Raw genomic sequence first — 20,589 nt, forward strand, 5'->3', positions numbered from 1 at the left:
ATCTTGTGAGGAATCATTTGACTGTCCTCCCCTTCTTCAGAATATTACAAAATCCCGAATATGTGATGGGCAGAGATGTGAAGATTAATGTGTCACATTAAGACAATGTGCTGATCGCTGCTTTCTGTAACACAACATACACCAATAAATAGCAAATGATTGTTTGATGCAAAGTTATCGGGATGAAACTTTGGACAAATGGATATTATTTAAAGGGGTGATCTGGCAAAAAAATCATATTATGCTAGTCCATGAGAAAAAAAAAACATACTTACCTCACCCACTACTCCGCTGCTCCCCCGCACCTCCTGTTCAGCTCTGTTCGGTACCCCAATCTTGGAGCACACCTTCTAGCTCATTCAGTGGAGTCCCATCTTAGCCAGAGATTGGCTGAGAGGGTAGGTCCTTAAGAAGATAGGAGAGAGGGGGCGACCATATGGAGTTGAACGGGAGCTGTGGGGTACCAGTGGGGGACCAGCATTAAGTATTTATAAATTTTGGTCTTTTTTGCCCCAGCAGGATTTGAAGTTTTTAAAACCCCATATTACCCCTTTAATCCAATATAATAACCTTAAAGGGGTACTCTGCCCCTAGACATTTTATGATAGGGGATAACTATCTAACTCCTTTTGTTGGGATAACATGTCTGCCGCTGGGGACCCCCGCAATCTCGGCTGTGGTACCCCAGACATCTGGTGCATGGAGCAAATTTTGCTCCATGTCGAATGACTGGTAATGTGGGGTGGAGGCTCGTGACGTCACGGTCAGGCCCTGCTCTTTACATCACGGCCACACACCCTCAATGCAAGTCTATGGGAGGGGGCGTGAGGGCTGTCATGCCCCCTCCCATAGACTTGCATTGAGGGGGCGTGGCCATGATGGCACAAGTAGAGGGGGCCATGATGCCACAAGCCTTTGGTGCTGCACCTGATGCTCTAAATGAATGCCGGGTGCAGCAGGGAGATTGCGCTGGGGACCCCCGTGATCACACATCTTATCCCCTATCCTTTGGATAAGGGATAAGATGTCTAGGGGCGGAGTACCCCTTTAAAACAAATTTCAGGGCTCCATGATCTCCTCTGTACCCTGAAGGTAGAAAATATTCTCCACTGCCAACCAGCTCAAAAATAACCCAGTGTCCAGATCAGTATAATAATAAAGGTTGGGTGACAACAAATATAGCCTATATATCTCTCTTCTTCAAACCTATATATCTCCCTCCAGTTATTTCTAAGATTTTCAAATAGCAAATCTGCCCATGGGTATATAGTAATATATTTGCCATTCAAGTCCTTAACAAAGCTGAACTTAATCCATGTAATGATTTTCTGTTATTGATAGAACATTGTTACATGTGATGTACTTACAATGTATCGACTCAGACCAACCCTCCGGTAAAATGGAGCTCAACGCGTTACTGTCACTTACCAAAACTTTTGACATGTCAAAAGTTTTGATTGGTTGGGGTCTGGGTGTTGGGACCACCACTGTTCACTTAAATGAACAGGCAAAAGTGCTGAGCAGCCGTGTCCTCACTGACGGACATGAGCTCCATTGACGTTATATAGAATCCGCCTCCGATAGTGAGGGGATAAATGCCCAGCTGAGTGCTTCTTCCTGTTCCTTCTAGTGACTGGTAGGGGTCTCAGCACCTATGACTATAACTGATCAGAACATTTGCTAATAATACAGAAATTACAAAGGTATTGAATACTTGGTATTTCATGTTGGAATGGTACCAAATACCATGTTCACTGTCTACAGAAGTGATGCAAACATTTGTTAAAATAGCTGGCAATAACTTTGTTTTGGACATCCCGTTGTAAGATATAGCTGATCTCTTCATTAGGTCTGAACAAAACATTTGGATGCCTCTGTGATGTGTCACTACTATTCCTGCAGTGTCATCTGTTTCATCTTTGAGAGCTACACGTCATGTTGCTGACCTCCCTATCTTCATCCTGTGTGATCTGCCCTCCATGTGTGCTCTCCTCCCTATCTATATGCTATGTGACTTGCCCTGAAGGTATGTTCACACCCCTATGAATGGCATGTGTTAGCTGCATTTTTAGGTATGCCACCTCCCCATCAACTTTCTGTGTAAGCTGCCCTGCAGGTATGCTCACTTCCCTATCTACAGCATCTGTTAGCTGCCCTCCATGTATTCTCTCATCACTATCTACAACCTGTGTGAGCTGTCCTCCATGTATGCTCTTCTCCCAATCTACAGTATGTGTGAGTTGACCTCTATCTAGGCTTTCCTCCCTATAGACAGTCTGTGTAAACGTCCCTACATGTATGCTCTCCTTCCTATTTACAGCCTGAGTGTTCTGGCTTCATGCATTCTCTCTTCCCTATCTAAAGTCTGTCTGAGCTGCTCTCCGTATATGGTCTCTTTCTCATATACACTTGCATGAGCCGCCTTCCATGTATGTTCTCCTCCCTATCTACAGCCTGTTTAACCCCTTAGGGACTCAGGGTTTTTCCGTTTTTGCACTTTCGTTTTTTCCTCCTTACCTTTTAAAAATCATAACCCTTTCAATTTTCCACCTAAAAATCCATATTATGGCTTATTTTTTGCGTCGATAATTCTACTTTGCAGTGACATTAGTCATTTTACCCAAAAATGCATGGCGAAACGGAAAAAAAATCATTGTGCGACAAAATCGAAGAAAAACCGCCATTTTGTAACTTTTGGGGGCTTCCGTTTCTACGCAGTGCATATTTCAGTAAAAATTACACCATATCATTATTCTGTAGGTCCATACGGTTAAAATGATACCCTACTTATATAGGTTTGATTTTGTCGCACTTCTGGAAAAAATCATAACTACATGCAGGAAAATTTTTTATTTTTTATTTTTCCACGTACAGGGCGGTATGAGAATTTTTTGCGCCGTGATCTGAAGTTTTTATTGGTTTGATTTTTGTTTTGATCGGACTTTTTGATAACTTTTTATTCATTTTTTAATGGTATAAAAAGTGACCAAAAATGCGCTCTTTTGGACTTTGGAATTTTTTCGCGCATACGCCATTGACCGTGAGGTTTAATTAATTATATATTTTTATAGTTTGGAATTTAACGCACGCGGCGATACCACATATGTTTATTTTATTTATTTTTCTACACTGTTTTATTTTTTTTATGGGTAAAGGGGGGTGATTCAAACTTTTATTAGGGAAGGGGTTAAATGACCTTTATTAACACTTTTTTAAACTTTTTTTTGCAGTGTAATAGGTCCCATAGGGACCTATAACACTGCACACACTGATCTTCTACACAGATCACAGGCTTGTATTACCACGCCTGTGATCAGTGTTATCGGAGCTTGACTGCTCCTGCCTGGATCTCAGGTACGGAGCAGTCATTCGCCGATCGGACACCGAGGAGGCAGGTAAGGGCCCTCCCGGTGTCCTGCAAGCTGTTCGGGACCGCCGCGGTGAAATTGCGGCATCCTGAACAGCTTGCAGGACACCGGGAGGGCCCTTACCTGCCTCCTCGGTGCCCGAACAGCCCCACTGAGCAGCCGGGTCACTTTCACTTTAGAAGCGGCGGTCAGCTTTGACCGCCGCTTCTAAAGGGTTAATACCGCACGTCGCCGCGATCGGCGATGTGTGGTATTAGCCGCGGGTCCCAGCAGTTGATGAGCGCCGGGACAGACGCGATATGATGCGGGATCGTGGCGCGATCCCGCTTCATATCGCGGGAGCCAGCGCAGGACGTAAATATACGTCCTGCGTCGTTAAGGGGTAAAGCTGCCCTCCATGTATGCTCGATTCCCTATCTACAGCCTGTGTCACCTGCCCTCCATGTATGGTCTCCACCTTCTATAAACTCTGTGTAAGTTGCCTTCTATATATGCTCTTCTCCCTATCTAAAGCCTGTGTGACCTGTCCTCCATATATGCTCTTCTCTCTATCCACAGCCTGTGTTAGCTTTCCTCCATATATGCTCTCCTCCCTATCTACAGCCTGTGTTAGCTTTCCTCCATATATGCTCTCCTCCCTATCTACAGCCTGTGTTAGCTGTCCTCCATATATGCTCTCCTCCCTATCTACAGCCTGTGTTAGCTGTCCTCCATATATGCTCGTCTCTATCTACAGCCTATGTGAGCTTGTTCTCCATATATGCTCATCTTCCTATCAACAACCTGTGTGAGCTGTCCTCTATATATGCTTTCCTCCCTATTTACAGCCTGTGTTAGCTGTCCTCCATATATGCTCTCCTCCCTATCTACAGCCTGTGTTAGCTGTCCTCCATATATGCTCGTCTCTATCTATAGCCTATGTGAGCTTGTTCTCCACATATGCTCATCTTCCTATCAACAACACGTGTGAGCTGTCCTCTATATATGCTTTCCTCCCTATTTACAGCCTGTGTTAGCTGTCCTCCATATATGCTCTTCTCCCTATTTACTGCCTCTGTAAATTTCCCTACATGTATGCTCTCTTCCCTATCTACAGCCTGTCTGAGAAAATTTTGCTCTCCAGTCTAATACAGTAAATAGTATTGGAGTCTTCTTTAGACCACAAGCTAGAAGCAAGGAGGGATGAGATCACTGAGATGTGTTCTGTGGGGAAACAAAATTCTGAATATTCGTAATTGCAAATATATAGTGCTATGTCCGCCATATTCGCACTCAACACTACTCCTTATATATACCCTGTGTTGACTTTCCTCCATAAATGTTCTCCTCCTTATATATACCCGGTGTTAGCTGCCCTCTATATATGTTCTCTTCCTTATATATACCCTGTGTTAGCTGCCCTCTATATATGTTCTCTTCCTTATATATACCCTGTGTTAGCTGCCCTCTATATATGTTATCCTCCTTATATATACCCTGTGTTAGCTGCCCTCTATATACCGTATGTTATCTTCCTTATATATACACCCTGTGTTAGCTGCCCTCTATATATGTTATCCTCCTTATATATACACCCTGTGTTAGCTGCCCTCTATATATGTTCTCCTCCTTATATATACCCTGTGTTAGCTTCCCTCTATATATGTTCTCTTCCTTATATATACCCTGTGTTAGCTTCCCTCTATATATGTTCTCCTCCTTATATATACCCTGTGTTAGCTGCCCTCTATATACCGTATGTTATCTTCCTTATATATACCCTGTGTTAGCTTCCCTCTATATATGTTCTCCTCCTTATATATACCCTGTGTTAGCTTCCCTCTATATATGTTCTCCTCCTTATATATACCCTGTGTTAGCTGCCCTCTATATATGTTCTCCTCCTTATATATACCCTGCGTTAGCTGCCCTCTATATATGTTCTCCTCCTTATATATACCCTGTTAGCTGCCCTCTATATATGTTCTCCTCCTTATATATACCCTGTGTTAGCTTCCCTCTATATATGTTCTCCTCCTTATATATACCCTGCGTTAGCTGCCCTCTATATATGTTCTCTTCCTTATATATACCCTGTGTTAGCTGCCCTCTATATATGTTCTCTTCCTTATATATACCCTGTGTTAGCTTCCCTCTATATATGTTCTCCTCCTTATATATACCCTGTGTTAGCTGCCCTCTATATACCGTGTGTTATCTTCCTTATATATACACCCTGTGTTAGCTTCCCTCTATATATGTTCTCCTCCTTATATATACCCTGTGTTAGCTTCCCTCTATATATGTTCTCCTCCTTATATACACCCTGTGTTAGCTTCCCTCTATATATGTTCTCCTCCTTATATATACCCTGCGTTAGCTGCCCTCTATATATGTTCTCTTCCTTATATATACCCTGTGTTAGCTTCCCTCTATATATGTTCTCCTCCTTATATATACCCTGTGTTAGCTGCCCTCTATATACCGTGTGTTATTTTCCTTATATATACACCCTGTGTTAGCTTCCCTCTATATATGTTCTCCTCCTTATATATACCCTGCGTTAGCTGCCCTCTATATATGTTCTCCTCCTTATATATACCTTGTGTTAGCTGCCCTCTATATACCGTATGTTATCTTCCTTATATATACCCTGTGTTAGCTTCCCTCTATATATGTTCTCCTCCTTATATATACCCTGTGTTAGCTTCCCTCTATATATGTTCTCCTCCTTATATATACCCTGCGTTAGCTGCCCTCTATATATGTTCTCTTCCTTATATATACCCTGCGTTAGCTGCCCTCTATATATGTTCTCCTCCTTATATATACCCTGTGTTAGCTGCCCTCTATATATGTTCTCCTCCTTATATATACCCTGTGTTAGCTTCCCTCTATATATGTTCTCCTCCTTATATATACCCTGTGTTAGCTGCCCTCTATATACCGTATGTTATCTTCCTTATATATACACCCTGTGTTAGCTTCCCTCTATATATGTTCTCCTCCTTATATATACCCTGTTAGCTGCCCTCTATATATGTTCTCCTGGTTATATATACCCTGTGTTAGCTTCCCTCCATATATGTTCTCCTGATGTCCATAACCTTTAAAGCTAAAATGTCCTATCTCCTTTACTCTGTCCATTCATAGAGAAAACCTATTAGTCCTGTTTCCCCTTTTCCCCTATAATGGTTATGCCAGTGTTTCCAAACCAACATGCCTCCAGCTGTTGCAAAACTACAACTTCCAGCATGCCCGGACAGCCTTTGGCTGTCTGGGCATGCTGAAAGTTGTAGTTTTGCAACAGCTGGAGACACCCTGGTTGGGAAAGAATGGCATAAGCCTTACATTTCCCCATTTATCTTATGCTGCCCTATAATGGAGTAGCAAAGGAAATCAGACAGATCCTCTTTATTATGGATTTTCCCTATTTCAGCCGCACAGTGAGGGTATCTTCATAGAGAACCTATTAAATAATCATTATGAGCATTGGGGGAAATGCAAGAAAAAAATAAATTAATAAATTGAATAAAATATAGAAAAAATATATGAAATATAAAAAAATATAGAAAAAAAATGAATAAAAAAATAATGATAAAAAATAATAAAAAAAATTCATGCAGCTGTTAAAGTGCAAAAACATTTCTAAAAAGCCTATTACTTAGTATCAGTAAACTTTGTAACCTGGCAGAACCTTGTTATTTTCTTGCAGTTCTGTTATTGCCCAATTTTTGCATGAATGCTCAAAAGAACGTGAAAATAGAAAGTAAAAAAAAATAAAAAATCATTTGTTTCCTTTTGAATGAAGAAAAAAGCCCGCGGGCGGTCGATGCGCGCTCTAAATACTGCGATGACATAGGTGTGCGTCTTTGTCCGAGGCAGAGAAATCAATGGAAATTACCCTTAGGGATAGAAGAATGTAAGATCTCAACCTAATGACGATTGACAATGGCCAATATTGATGTCCCTATCACAGATGTCAAGAACTTCAGTAGACCATGCTACAATACACACTTTTCCAATTGGCAGATTATTTTATTTAATTTTTTTTTTCTTTTTTTAACCTCTACACAATGGTCCTGGTTACCGGAGGGAGGCGGAATCTTCGAGATGGGTCGTACAACAATCCTTTGTATTGGCTTCTTAACTGCATAGTGAATGGGAACACAATAGTCCGCCGGCCTCAGCCTTTTCTTCATTAGGACTATGGTGCTTTAGAAGCTGAATGCTTTTGTAGACATAAGTCTCTATGGTAAATGTATCTATTCAATGTTCCATTTACATTGCCTCCCAATGAATGTATGACCTATAGATGACACATCCCTATTAATCACATTATAGAGCTACATTGATGGTAAAGTTTGTTACGTTGGTGAGTAACCGTGGTTCCTGTTAACAGCCTCTTGCAATTCCGAAGGAACTGGAGTCTTCCCATTCTCCCGATTCTGCTTCTATTCTCCAGTGAGCGTTGTATATGGCTATGTTTGACATTAGCTTGAGCTTTGGATTGATTCGGCAGGGTGCATGTTTGACCTCCACTTGACTCAAATTCTTCCCAGCCTAGTCCTGTTGTCATGTGTCATAAAGGGGGGGGGGGGGGGGGGAACAGTGAGCCCTGAACTATTCCAAGACCCCATCCCTTCATACCTGGATGGTCCACCCTAAACTACAGACCCCAACTGGGTGACGGCCCCTATACTGCTTAACCCCTTAAGGACTCAGCTGATTTTGGCCTTAAGGACTCAGACAATTTAATTTTTAGGCTTTCATTTTTTCCTCCTCGCCTTCTAAAAATCATAACTCTTTTATATTTTCATTCATAGACTATTATAAGGGCTTGTTTTTTGCACGAACAGTTGTCCTTTGTAATGACATAACTTATTATATCATAAAATGTATGGCGCAACCAAAAAACACTATTTTTGTGGGGAAAATGAAAAGAAAAATGCAATTTTGTTAATTTTGGAAGGTTTCGTTTTCACGCCGTACAATTTACGGTAAAAATGATGTGTGTTCTTTATTCTGAGGGTCAATACGATTAAAATGATACCCATTATTACATACTTTTTATTATTGTTGTGCTTAAAAAAATCAAAAACTTTTTAACCAATTTAGTACGTTTATAATCCCTTTATTTTGATGACCTATAACTTTTTTATTTTTCCGTATAAGCGGCGGTGTGAGGGCTCATTTTTTGCGCCATGATCTGTAATTTTTTTTGATACCACATTTGCATATAAAAAACTTTTAATACATTTTTTATAATTTTTTTTTAATAAAATGTATTAAAAAAGTAGCAATTTTTGACTTTTTTTTTTTTTACGTTCACGCCGTTCACCGTACGGTATCATTAACATTTTATTTTAATAGTTCGGACATTTACGCACGCGGTGATACCAAATATGTCTATAAAATTTATTTTTTACACTTTTTGGGGGTAAAATAGGAAAAAACGGACGTTTTACTTTTTTATTGGGGGAGGGGATTTTTCACTTTTTTTTTACTTTTACTTTTACTTTTTTTTTTACACTTGAATAGTCCCCATAGGGGACTATTCATAGCAATACCATGATTGATAATACTGATCTGTTCTATGTATAGGACATAGAACAGATCAGTGTTATCGCCGATCTTCTGCTCTGGTCTGCTCGATCTCAGACCAGAGCAGAAGACGCCGGGAGCCGGAAGGAGGAAGGTGAGGGGACCTCTGTGCGGCGTTCTAAATGATCGGATCCCCGCAGCAGCGCTGCGTGCGATCCGATCGTTCATTTAAATCGCGCACTGCCGCAGATGCCGGGATCTGTATTGATCCCGGCACCTGAGGGGTTAATAGCGGACACCCGCGAGATCGCGGGCGTCGGCCATTGCTAGGCGGGTCCCTGGCTGCGATCAGCAGCCGGGATCAGCTGCGCATGACACGGGCATCGCTCCGATGCCCGTGGTTATGCACAGGACGTAAATGTACGTCCTGGTGCGTTAAGTACCACCGCACCAGGACGTACATTTACGTCCTGTGTCCTTAAGGGGTTAAAGGGGTACTCTGCCCCTAGACATCTAATCCCCTATCATGGGGGTCCCACTGCTGGGATCTCCGCAATCTCTGTGCAGCACCTGGTGTTCATTTAGAACTTTGGGTGTGGGCGGCGGGGTCGTGATATTACGGCCAAGCCCCTTCGTCGCTTCCTATAAGCATCAATAAGCTTCTTACACCTCTCAGCCGGAATGTTGGACCACTCTTCCTATACAAACTGCTCCCGGTCTCTCTTATTGGAAGGCGCCTTTTCCCAACAGTAATTATAAGATCTCTCCACAGGTGATCAATGGGATTTAGATCTGGACTCATTGCTGCCACTTCAGAACTCTCCAGCACTTTATTGTCATCCATTTCTGGGGCTTTTTGACGTATGTTTGGGGTCGTTGTCCTGCTGGAAGACCCAAGTTCTCGGATGCAAACTCAGCTTTCTGACACTGGGCTGTACAGTGCGACCCAAAATCAATTGGTGATCCTCAGATTTCATGATGTCTTGTGCACATTCAAGGCCCCCAGTGCCAGAGGCAGCAAAACAACCCCAAAACATAATTGACCCTCCACCATATTTCACTGTAGGTACTTTTTTTAGTAGGCCTCATTCCGTTTTCGGTAAACAGTAGAATGATTTGCTTTACCAAAAAGCTCTATCTTGGTCTCATCTGTCCACAAGACATTTTCCCAGAAGGATTTTGGCTTACTCAAGATAGTCCGCGCTGACACTGATGCTGCTTGAGCCTGCAGGGCAGCTTGAATATCTTTGGAACTTGTTTGGGGCTGCTTATCTACCATCTGGACTATTCTGCGTTGACACCTTTCATAAATTTTGCTTTTTTGTCCACGCCCAGGGAGATTAGCTACAGTGCCATGGGTTGCAAACTTCTTGATAATGTTGTGCACTGTGGACAAATATAGATCTGTAGGCAAATTTAGATCTCTGGAGATGGACTTGTAACCTTGAGATTGTTGATATTTTTCCACAATTTTGGTTCTCAAGTCCTCAGACAGTTCTCTTTGCTTCTATCTGTTGTCCATGGGTAGTGTGCCACACACAGACACACAATGCAGAGACTAAGTGAACTTCTCTCCTTTTTATCTGCTTTCAGGTGTGATTTTTATATTGCCCACACCTGTTACTTGCCCCAGGTGAGATTAAAGGAGTATCATATGCTTGAAACAATCTTATTTATCCACAATTTTGAAAGGGTGCCAATAATTTTGTCCAGCCCATTTTTGGAGTTTGGTGACATTATGTCCAATTTGCTTTTTTTCCTTCTTTTTGGTTTAGTTCCAATACACACAAAGGGAATAAACATGTGTATAGCAAAACATTTGTTACTGCAATCCTTTTCTGTGAGAAATACTTCATTTTCTTGAAAGATTTTAGGGGTGCCAACATTTACAGCCATGACTGTATGAGTATATAAATGGAAGCCAGCATAGCAAGATACAAATCGGTAATCTGCACTCACTGCTAAACTTCAGATTTCATCCTCCAACATGGATTCACAGATGGACACAACTCCAGGATCTGCGTGGGGCGCTCAGAGGCGATTGCCGTCAGTTTTGCGCTGTGTACGCTTCTGCCAGCGGTTTCAAACGGCGTGCACTTCTTCTGGCTTTGAAGGGGCTGGAAGAAGCGCACACCGTGCAAAACCACTGTTTAGCGCAGTATGTGGTTCGGCAGGCGGCTTCGCGTGGTGTGCGCTTCTTCCAGCCTCGAAGAGCAGTCAAGCGGCAGAATCATTGATCAATGGTTTCCTATGAGAAACCATTGATCAATATAAAATATCAGTGTGTGCAGTGTTATAGTCTCCTATGGGGGCTATAACATTGCAAAAAATAAGTGAAAAAAAAGTGAATAAAGATTATTTAAGCCCTTCCCCAGTAAAAGTTTGAATCACCCCCCTTTTCCTATGAAAAAAAAAAAGAAACAGTAAAGCTAAAAATAAACATATGTGGTATCGACGCGTGCGGAAATGTTCAAAAAATATATAGTTAATTAAACCACATGGTCAATGGCGTACGCGCCCAAAAAATTCCAAAGTCCAAAATAGCGTATTTTTGGTCACTTTTTATACCTTAAAAAATTTATAAAAAGCAATCAAAATGTACGATCAATACAAAAATGGTACCGCTAAAAACTTCAGATCACAGCGCAAAAAATCAGCCCTCATACCACCCCGTATGCGAAAAGTAAAAAGGTTATAGCGGTCAGAACATGAGAATTTTAAACGTATAAATTTTCCTGCATGTAGTTATGATTTTTTCCAGAAGTATGACAATATCCAACCTATATAAGTAGGGGATCATTTTAATGTATGGACCTACAGAATAAAGAGAAGGTGTCATTTTTACTGAAAAATGTACTGTGTAGAAACGGAAGCCCCCAAATTTACAAAATGGCGTTTTTTCTTCAATTTTGTCACACAATAATTTTTTCCCCATTTTGCTGTAGATTTTAGGGTAAAATTATTGATGTCATTACAAAGTAGAATTGGTGGCGCAAAAAATAAGCCATCATATGGATTTTTTGGTGAAAAATTGGAAGGGTTATGATTCTCAAAAGGTATGGAGGAAAAAACGAAAGTGCAAAAACGGAAAAACCCTCCATCCCCAAGGTGTTAATTACGTTATTTTATTAAAAAAAAAATAGGAAAATAACTTTATTTATTTCTTTTTGTTTTATTAGGGGGGGGGGGGCTGGGGGGCTTATTCACATGTATTCTCTTATTTTTAAACACTTTTTACTTTTTTGTGTTGGCCCCCACGGGGGACTATATCAGTGATCTGCCGTAGCATAGCATTGATCAGTGTTATTGGCGCTCTGCTGCTCCAACTTTTTGAGCAGGCATGGAGCAGTAGATCGCTGATCGGACGAGGAGGCAGGTGAGTACCCTCCTGTCGTCCAGTAAACTGATCGGGACATCGCAATTCTGTCACGATAGTTCCGATCAGCTCCGCTGAGCTACCAGGATAGTTTTACTTTCACTTTAGATGCCGCAATCAACTTTGATCGCGGTGTCTAAAGGGTTAATGCCCTGGGTCCTGGTTGATGATAGCAGTCGAGACCCATGGGGTTTAAAGCGTTCTCCGGTTGGGAGAACAGTTTAAACCTCGTTAATGGGACTCAGCACTTACAGGTACGCCCTGCGTCCTTAAGGGGTTAAAGCCCCTCTGTTATCTGTAATAAAATGTCCATTCGATATATCTATCCCAATCTGCTACACTGTAGACATCCTATAGGAACAGTGAATATAGGCAGCAAATAGTCTACAATGTCGTAGATAGGAATACACCATATATAAACCACATAGGAACAATTATTGTCTTATTGACTGTAGAATTTCTATAAGTGTCAGCAGTTCTGCCAAGATCTGTGTTGTCACAACATTAAGAACATCTCCTAATTCTGAGGGTTTGGGGAAAGATGGATGTGAAATGTTCTGCAGATTCAATTAGAAAACAGTCAGAGAAGACATCACATCCCATCAGAGGCTCTGCGCAGAGCGCTATTCCCATTGTTCGGTAATCCTATTATACGCGCACTATTATGTTATTATGACAGGATGCATTAAATATGCTTTGTGTTTTTTACAGCGTTTTGACAATCCCATAATTAGGACCAAACATTAGTAAGAGTATTGTTCAATTATATCTCTGTTACAATATAGTTTTATTTCACATTTAGAGATGCGCTCTGCTAGAATCTAAGTACTTGTGAGTGTAATGTCTTCATCTTCTTCTCAGCTGCCAAATCCCCCGGTTTTGATGTAATGTAAGTCTGGAACAAGCCGCAGCCATTCAAGTCATCAAAATAAAATGCATAATATTCACATATGTTTGGTGTCTACAGTCACTGGATGCTTACAATAAGGATTCAACAAGGCTTCATAGCTAAGAGCTAGGACCTGGACCCTTTACTCATTCAGTAGAGGACCTTGGGGAGGGGTGGGGGGCTATCCATGCCAACACATGGGCATGCTGGATTTATGTAGAGGTGCATGTCTGTAAGAAAATCTCACCACATCAGAAGCTGCCAGTACACCCTAAACAAAAGCTACGCAAACTCAGAGCTGATGGAGATTTTTGCTCCAATTTACATCTGTTGGCAGGAAAATATTGGGATAAAAATGGCACTCACGTGACGCCATGCCGACTTTGAATGATTACTTTGTGGCATGCCCTGCCTATACATGATCTTTCTCCATCAGACGGGCCTATACATGATCTTTCTCCATCAGACTGTCCTGTACATGATCTTTCACCATCAGACGGTCCTGTACGTGATCTTTCTCCATCAGATGGTCCTGTACGTGATATTTCTCCATCAGACGGGCCTGTACATGATCTTTCTCCATCAGACAGTCCTGTACATGATCTTTCTCCATCAGATGGTCCTGTACGTGATATTTCTCCATCAGACGGGCCTGTACATGATCTTTCTCCATCAGACGGTCCTGTACATTATCTTTCTCCATCAGACGGTCCTGTACGTGATATTTCTCCATCAGACTGTCCTGTACATGATCTTTCTCCATCAGACGGGCCTGTACATGATATTTCTCCATCAGACGGTCCTGTACATGATCTTTCTCCATCAGACGGTCCTGTACATGATCTTTCTCCATCAGACGGTCCTGTACATGATCTTTCTCCATCAGACTGTCCTGTACATGATCTTTCTCCATCAGACGGTCCTGTACATGATCTTTCTCCATCAGACGGTCCTGTACATGATCTTTCTCCATCAGATGGTCCTGTACGTGATATTTCTCCATCAGACGGGCCTGTACATGATCTTTCTCCATCAGACGGCCTGTACATGATCTTTCTCCATCACATGGTCCTGTACATGATCTTTCTCCATCAGACGGGCCTGTACATTATCTTTCTCCATCAGACGGTCCTGTACATGATCTTTCACCATCAGAAGGGCCTGTACATGATCTTTCTCCATCAGACGGTCCTGTACATGATCTTTCTCCATCAGACGGTCCTGTACATGATCTTTCTCCATCAGACGTTCCTGTACATGATCTTTCTCCATCAGACGGGCCTTTACATGATCTTTCTCCATCAGACGGGTCTGTACATGATCTTTCTCCATCAGACGGTCCTGTACATGATCTTTCTCCATCAGACGGGCCTGTACATTATCTTTCTCCATCAGACGGTCCTGTACATGATCTTTCACCATCAGAAGGGCCTGTACATGATCTTTCTCCATCAGACGGTCCTGTACATGATCTTTCTCCATCAGACGGTCCTGTACATGATCTTTCTCCATCAGAGGTTCCTGTACATGATCTTTCTCCATCAGACGGGCCTTTACATGATCTTTCTCCATCAGACGGGTCTGTACATGATCTTTCTCCATCAGACGGTCCTGTACATGATCTTTCTCCATCAGACGGGCCTGTACATGATCTTTCTCCATCAGACGGTCCTGTACATGATCTTTCTCCATCAGACGGGTCTGTACATGATCTTTCTCCATCAGACGGGTCTGTACATGAGCTTTCTCCATCAGACGGGCCTGTACATGATCTCTCTCCATCAGACGGTCCTGTACAAGATCTTTCTCCATCAGACAGGCCTGTACATGATCTTTCTCCATCAGACGGTCCTGTACATGATCTTTCTCCATCAGACGGGCATGTACATGGTCTTTCTCCATCAGACGGTCCTGTACATGATCTTTCTCCATCAGACTGTCCTGTACATGATCTTTCTCCATCAGACGGTCCTGTACATGATCTTTCTCCATCAGACGGTCCTTTACATGATCTTTCTCCATCAGACGGGCCTGTACATGATCTTTCTCCATCAGACGGGCCTATACATGATCTTTCTCCATCAGACGGTCCTGTACATGATCTTTCACCTTCAGACGGTCCTGTACATGATCTTTCTCCATCAGATGGTCCTGTACGTGATATTTCTCCATCAGACGGGCCTGTACATGATCTTTCTCCATCAGACGGTCCTGTACATGATCTTTCTCCATCAGACGGTCCTGTACATGATCTTTCTCCATCAGATGGTCCTGTACGTGATATTTCTCCATCAGACGGGCCTGTACATGATCTTTCTCCATCAGACGGTCCTGTACATGATCTTTCTCCATCAGACTGTCCTGTACATGATCTTTCTCCATCAGACGGTCCTGTACATGATCTTTCTCCATCAGACGGTCCTTTACATGATCTTTCTCCATCAGACGGGCCTGTACATGATCTTTCTCCATCAGACGGGCCTGTACATGATCTTTCTCCTTCAGACGGGCCTGTACATGATCTTTCTCCATCAGACGGTCCTGTACATGATCTTTCTCCATCAGACGGTCCTGTACATGATCTTTCTCCATCAGACGGGCCTGTACATGATCTTTCTCCATCAGACGGGCCTATACATGATCTTTCTCCATCAGACGGTCCTGTACATGATCTTTCACCTTCAGACGGTCCTGTACGTGATCTTTCTCCATCAGATGGTCCTGTACGTGATATTTCTCCATCAGACGGGCCTGTACATGATCTTTCTCCATCAGACGGTCCTGTACATGATCTTTCTCCATCAGACGGTCCTGTACATGATCTTTCTCCATCAGATGGTCCTGTACGTGATATTTCTCCATCAGACGGGCCTGTACATGATCTTTCTCCATCAGACGGTCCTGTACATGATCTTTCTCCATCAGACTGTCCTGTACATGATCTTTCTCCATCAGACGGTCCTGTACATGATCTTTCTCCATCAGACGGTCCTTTACATGATCTTTCTCCATCAGACGGGCCTGTACATGATCTTTCTCCATCAGACGGGCCTGTACATGATCTTTCTCCATCAGACGGGCCTGTACATGATCTTTCTCCATCAGACGGCCTGTACATGATCTTTCTCCATCACATGGTCCTGTACATGATCTTTCTCCATCAGACGGGCCTGTACATGATCTTTCACCATCAGAAGGGCCTGTACATGATCTTTCTCCATCAGACGGTCCTGTACATGATCTTTCTCCATCAGACGTGCCTGTACATGATCTTTCTCCATCAGACGGGCCTTTACATGATCTTTCTCCATCAGACGGGTCTGTACATGATCTTTCTCCATCAGACGGTCCTGTACATGATCTTTCTCCATCAGACGGGCCTGTACATGATCTTTCTCCATCAGACGGTCCTGTACATGATCTTTCTCCATCAGACGGGTCTGTACATGATCTTTCTCCCTCAGACGGTCCTGTACATGAGCTTTCTCCATCAGACGGGCCTGTACATGATCTCTCTCCATCAGACGGTCCTGTACAAGATCTTTCTCCATCAGACGGGGCTGTACATGATCTTTCTCCATCAGACGGTCCTGTACATGATCTTTCTCCATCAGACGGGCCTATACATGATCTTTCTCCATCAGACGGGCCTATACATGATCTTTCTCCATCAGACGGGCCTATACATGATCTTTCTCCATCAGACGGGTCTGTACATGATCTTTCTCCATCAGACGGTCCTGTACATGATCTTTCTCCATCAGACGGGTCTGTACATGATCTTTCTCCATCAGACGGTCCTTTACATGATATTTCTCCATCAGACGGGTCTGTACATGATATTTCTCCATCAGACGGTCCTGTACATGCTCTTTCTCCATCAGACGGTCCTGTACATTATCTTTCTCCATCAGACGGTCCTGTACATTATCTTTCTCCATCAGACGGTCCTGTACATGATCTTTCTTCATCAGACGGTCCTGTACATGATCTTTTACCCTAAGGGGATTGCTCCTAATTTCAGATTGTTACCTGTGTAAGAGATACCTGGGAGCCAGAAATCTTGCTGCTTGATAGGGGATTAAATACTAATTTCACTGAATAAAATGCAAATCTATTCATAAATTATTTAAATTGTGTTTTTCCAGATATTTTAGTTGTAATTTTGTCTCTCAATGTTTAAATAAACCGACCGTTAAAGGAGATGCCATATACTTAAAATTACAGAAAAACATATCCCCTATCCACATAATTAGGGATAAGTGTTAGATCGCAAGGGGCTCAAACATTGGGTCTGCGTGAGATTTCCTGTAGGGAGCCCAGGCCCTTATATCTCTATGGGGAGCCATTCGGCCATTCGGGTATTTTAGGGCTCTCCCATAGAGATTTTTGGAGGGGACATGGCGGCCCCGGCTTTAGGCAGGGGTCATAAAGCGCCAGTCCCTACTCATAATGCAGATATGGACAATGGAAAGGAGGTTATGAAAGGAATTTTAGGAATGACATCAAAATGGTAAATATTTAGCAAAAATAATGGTCGGACAACATCTTTTTGTTGGCTCTGGATGATCCTGTATTAGTGGAGCGTTTCCCTCATCTGACCCTTTCCGGAGATGGCAATTCTAACTTTTTGTTGACTTTTTTGTTCTCTGGCAAGAGAGTATAGTTCATTTCAATAGCCCATTACCGTAATTACACAAATCACACAAATTTTAGCTTCAGTCCTAAAAACAACATTAAAAGAGTTCTCATAGCCCTAGGATTAGATTTATGCAATTCTTCCCATCCACGTTCTGTCACTTAGTAGAAAGGAAATTGCAATGATTCCTTAATCACTCTGAGAATTGAAATGAGCTGAGACGTTCCCCACCGTCTATCAAAATGAAATAATATTGTGTCGCAACGTATTGTAACAAGAATTCCTGTCAAAATGTGTTAAAGCTTTGGGGGGTATGAAGCCAAACAAAAGCATCCAGCTGAGCCGGAGTCTGATGATGGCGACAATACTGTGAACTGTTTCGTTGTTTTAAAGTGGATGCGATCGCTGAGCGGCGGCTCTTTTATAGAGGAGAAATTTCTTGTCTCATCATGAAACCTCAACGTGGGTGCTGGGAAAAATAGTCTCCAGCATGTCCACAATGGAGAACAATGGGATGGATGATTTTCCTTAAAGGGGTACTCCGCCCCTAGACATCTTATCCCCTTTCCAAAGGATACGGGATAAGATGTCTGAACTCGGGGGGCACGCGTGGCACTGGTGATGCCGGGCAAAGGCTCGTGACATCAAGGCCGCGCCCCACTCGTGACATCATGTCCACACCCCCTCAATGCAAGTCTATGGGAGGGGGCATGAGAGCATCTCCGTTTTTTGTATACAAAAATACTGTCAATTGGGGAATATGAAATGTCAGACCCACATAGTGTTTTCTTCTTTTGGTCCTTTTGATTTTTTTTTTATTTTTTTTTACCCTTTGTGGTGTTTTAGGCTCATGACCAATTTTTCTAAATAGCACAAGGCAAGAGGGTATTACATTTTTTCTGGAAATGTTAAAACATTTTTCTCTTAGACTTCTTAAAATAAAAAAATAAAATAAAAAAGCAGTGTGGCTTTAAAGTTGGCGTTTTTCACCCCCCTAATTACTTCAATAGAAATTCAATATAGTTATTTACTTATCTATTTATTTATTAATATTATTATTTTTATTATTATTGTTATTTCTCATGTTTTATCATTTTATTTAAGATGATAATACAATCACATAATTATGGAAGTGATACTTATTTATGATTTCCGTAGTTTTTAATAAAGATATAAAAAAAAAACTGAATAATTTACTGACCACAGGGGGACAGTGACCCTTTCACTTAGCGTTGAATCAAGTTGAAGAGAAAAATAAATAAATAAAAGCAAACATAATAAGATCACAATTATTATTATTATTATTATTATTATTATTATTATTATTATTTCCAGACTACTTTAGAATCCTCTTTCCAGACTCCTCTGTCCTCCTTCTCCAGACTCATTTGTCCTCCTCCAGACCCCTCTGTTTCCTCCAAACCTCTATGTCCTCCTCCAGACCCCTCTGTCCTCCTCCTCCAGACTCCTCTGTCCTCATCCAGATTCCTCTGTCCCCCTCCAGACCCTTCTTTCTCCTCCAGATCCTTCTGTCTCCTCCAGACCCCTCTGTCTACTCCAAACTCTTCTGTCCTCCTCCAGACCCCTCTAGCTCCTCCAGACTTCTCTGTCCTCCTCCAGACCATTCTAGCTCTTCCAGACTCCTCTGTTCTCCTCCTGATTCCTCTGTCGTCCTCCAGACCCCTCTGTCCCCCTTCAGACTCATCTGTCATCCTCCAGATCACTCTTTTTCTCCAAACCCCTCTCTTCCCCTCCAGACTTCTCTGTCCTCCTCCAGACCCTTATAACTCTTCCAGACTCCTCTGTTCTCCTCCAGACCCCTCTGTCTCCTCCAAACTCTTCTGTCCTCCTCCAGACCCCTCTAGCTCCTCCAGACTTCTCTGTCCTCCTCCAGACCCTTCTAGCTCTTCCAGACTCCTCTGTTCTCCTCCAGATTCCTCTGTCGTCCTCCAGACCCCTCTGTCGTCCTCCAGACCCCTCTGTCCCCCTTCAGACTCATCTGTCATCCTCCAGATCACTCTTTTTCTCCAAACCCCTCTCTTCCCCTCCAGACTTCTCTGTCCTCCTCCAGACCCTTCTAACTCTTCCAGACTCCTCTGTTCTCCTCCAGATCCCTCTGTCGTCCTCCAGGCCCCTCTGTCCCCCTTCAGACTCATCTGTCCCCTTCCAGACTCCTCTGTCCCTTTCGCACCCTCTGGTTTATCTCTTCAACAACAAAGGGATCAATGCAATGTGCCTGATCCTTCTCTCCTTCAACATTATCATAATGGGAGAGTCAGGAAGACCCCCATAAATGTTAAATAGCCGCCCCAACATGTCTATTGTGTATGGGAGACTTCACACCAAATGGGCTGCTGACTCCGCAGAGTACTCTACACAGAGCAATACTCCATTCTCCCCCAACATGACAAGACCGGACTGTATTCTGCCCTATAGAGCAACGTGACATATTGGTTGATATTCAGACCAAACGAAGAATATGAAGCATCTGTCCCCCGGGCGTGGATGATGGGAGTTTGGCCGGATGTTTATCAGTAATTTGTATATGACATCAGGACTTATCTACATCCCGGCAGTAATTTCCTTCTTATTTTTTTCTGAGACATTTAGAGAAAATAAAATCTGTGGACTACATTGTATCAAGTCGTTCACATTTGCTTTATCTCCCGCACCTCAGAATCCTAAATCAGCTTTACCGGGAGGCAGAACACAGGATGGAAGTCATTCACCGGGGTTTTTTGGCAATTTCATAATCGTCTGCTCTGTCATTTGACTGAGAAACAGACACTTCAAA

Source organism: Hyla sarda, chromosome 9 (genome assembly GCF_029499605.1).
Source record: "Hyla sarda isolate aHylSar1 chromosome 9, aHylSar1.hap1, whole genome shotgun sequence".
Lineage (NCBI taxonomy): Eukaryota > Metazoa > Chordata > Amphibia > Anura > Hylidae > Hyla > Hyla sarda.